Source organism: Aethalodelphis obliquidens, unplaced genomic scaffold, assembly GCF_003676395.1.
Source record: "Aethalodelphis obliquidens isolate GAN/ISIS:26980383/991018 unplaced genomic scaffold, ASM367639v1 scaffold2, whole genome shotgun sequence".
NCBI lineage: Eukaryota > Metazoa > Chordata > Mammalia > Artiodactyla > Delphinidae > Aethalodelphis > Aethalodelphis obliquidens.
This window is the reverse complement of record NW_020837946.1, coordinates 68,415,623-68,418,550: the sequence shown is the minus strand read 5'-3', so window position 1 is coordinate 68,418,550 and position 2,928 is coordinate 68,415,623. Positions and strand designations below refer to the sequence as shown.

Genomic DNA, 2,928 nt, shown 5'->3' with positions numbered 1-2,928 from the left:
CCTGCAGTTTTCTATTTTGGGATCTCTTTGGTTTTAATATCAGGGTGATATTGATCTCCAGAATGAGTTCAGAAGTGTTCCTTCCTCTGAAATTTTTGGAATAGTTTTAGAGGATAGGTGTTAACTCTTCTTTAAATGTATCGTAGAATTTACCTGTGAAGCTATCTGGTCTTGAGTTTATGTTTGTTGGGAGTTTTTTTTGTTTGTTTTTTTTGTTTTTTACTGGTTCAGTTTCATTATTGAAAATCAGTCTCCTCATATTTTCTATCTTTTCCTGGTTTACTTTTGGGAGATTGTATATTTCTAGGAATTTATCCACTTCTTCTAGATTGTCCATTTTATTGGTACACAACTGTTTGTAGTGATGTCTTACGATCCTTTGTATTTCTGTGGTGTCAGTTTTAACTCTTCTTTCATTTCTGATTTTATTGGGGCCCTCTCTCTTTTTTCTTGTTGAGTCTGGCAAAACGTTTATTAATTTTGTTTTATCTTTTCAAAAACCAGCTCTTAGTTTCATTGAGCTTTTCTGTAGCTTTTTAAGTCTCTACTTCATTTATTTCCACTCTGAATTTATTAGTTATTTTCTTCTACTAACTTTGGATTTTGTTTCTTCTTCTTTCTCTAGTTCCTTATTTAAGTGTATGGTTAGATTATCTGAGATTTTTCTTGTTTCCTGAGGTTGGCTTGTATCACCATAAACATTCCTCTTAGAATTGCTTTTACTGTGTCCTATAGGTTTTGGATCACTGTGTTTCCATTTTGATTTCTCTCCAGGTATATTTTGATATCTTCAAGTGACCCATTGATTGTTTAGTAGCATATTGTTTAGCCTCCATGTGTTTGTGTTTTTTGCAGTTTTTTTTTTCCTTGTGGTTGATTTCTAGTTTCATACCTTTGTGGTTGAAGAGGATGCTTGATAGAGTTTCAATCTTCTTAGATTTATTGAGACTGGCCTAGTATGTGAACCATACTGGAGAATGTCCCATGCACACTTGAAAAGAATGTGTATTCTGCTGCTTTTAGATGAAATGTCCTACATACACCTACTAAGTTCATCTCCTAATGTGTCATTTAAGGCCAGTATTTCCTTGTTGATTTTCTGTCTGGATAATCTGTCCATTGATGTAAATGGGATGTTAAAAGTCCCCTACTATTATTGTATTACTGTCAATTTTCCCTGTTGCATTTGTTAATATTTGCTTCATGTATTTAGGTGCTCCTATGTTGGGTGCATATATATTTACAATTATATCCTCTCATTGGATTAATCCTTTATCATGTAATGTTCTTGTTTCCTATTACAGTCTTTGTTTTAAAGTCTATTTTGTCAAATATAAGTATTGCTACCTCAGATTTATTTTTGTTTCTATTTGCATGGAATATATTTTTCCATCCCCTCACTTTTAGTCTCTGTGTGTCTTTAGATCTGAAGTGAGTCTCTTATAGACAGCATATATATGGGTCTTGCTTTTTATCTATTCAGCTACTCTATGTCTTTTAACTGAAGCATTTAGTCTATTTACACTTAAAGTAATCATTGATAGAACTATACTGATTGTCCTTTAATTATTTGTTTTCTGGTCGTTTTTGTAGTTCTTTTTGTTCCTTTCTTCTTCTTTTGCTGTATTCTCATGTGATTTGATGACTGTCTTTAGTGTTATGTTTGGATTTCTTTCTCTTTTTTTCTGTTTCAGTATAATTTTTTGGTTTGTGGTTACCATGAGGTTCATATATAACAAAATATTTATTTTAAAAAATACGGAATGTTTCATGAATTTATGTCATCCTTACACAGGGTCCATGCTAATCTTCTCTGTATCATTCCAATTTTAGTATTAGATATGTACTGGCAAAGTGAGCGCAGCATTGCATAATTTTAAACAATCAAAATCACAAAGCCAAAAGAAAAGAATGGAAGTTGCATCACTCATTCTAAAATGTTGTAGACACCTCATGGTGTATCTTCTTCAATAACTGAAATCTCATATATCTTTCTATGGACTCAGATTTCTACAATACTGATTAAGGATTATGAAAATGAATTCTCTAATTCTCTGTTAACATATCAATATAGAAATGTTAATGCTATCCATTATTGACAATTGTATTTAGGATGCCAACAAAATTATCCCTTCTGATTTTTTTTTTTTAAAGAGAAATAGTGAAAAGGCATATTCTATGGCTTTGTGTTAAAGGAAACTCTTTATCCAGAAATACCTCCTTTGCACATTATATTTATAAAAATTGAGACAAAAAATTACAGTAAGAAAGATTTGAGCTTTCTTTAACTTTTCAAATGAAAACCAGATAAGAAGGAAAGATCAGAGATATAATATATACATATGTTTGTTTCTTAGAGCAGGGTTTGAATTTCAAATGAGCAATCTTCAATGCTCTTTGAGATTTGGAGAAATCAACCAATACTTAAACTTCTATATATTACTGTGGTAGTCTTTTTGATGAGTCAGTTTGGCTAGTCTCCAGTTATTCTTTCAAACACTATTCTAGGTGTTGCTGTGAAGTTTTTTGTAGATGGGATTAAAATCCATAATCAGTTGACTTTAGAAATGGAGATTATTTTAGATAGTTTGGGCAGGCCTGATTCAATCAGCTGAAAGAGGTTAAAAGCAGAGCTGAGGCTTTCATAAGAAGAAATTGTGTGGACAACAGTTTTATCCTGTGCCTGAGAGTTCCAGCCTGACCCTCCTGACAGCCTGCCCTACAAGTTTTAGACATGCTTAGCCAGCCCCCCAAATGGTATAAGCCAGTTCCCTGCAATAAATCTCTTAATTTATATTTCCTACTGATTCTGCTTCTCTGGCTTAATCCTGATTTATACAGTGACCTGGATTATGATTTCAAACAACATTAACCAAGGAAATTATAGTTAATATTACCAAACTGTGTTTCCTAACCTTCACAAAAATA

The 2,928-nt window shown here is 32.3% G+C and overlaps 1 pseudogene; it reads right to left on the bottom strand.

Moving 5' to 3' along the window:
• Positions 1-1,752: 1,752 nt before the first annotated feature.
• On the bottom strand, positions 1,753-1,847 carry LOC113605463 (uncharacterized; annotated as a pseudogene).
• Positions 1,848-2,928: the final 1,081 nt, after the last annotated feature.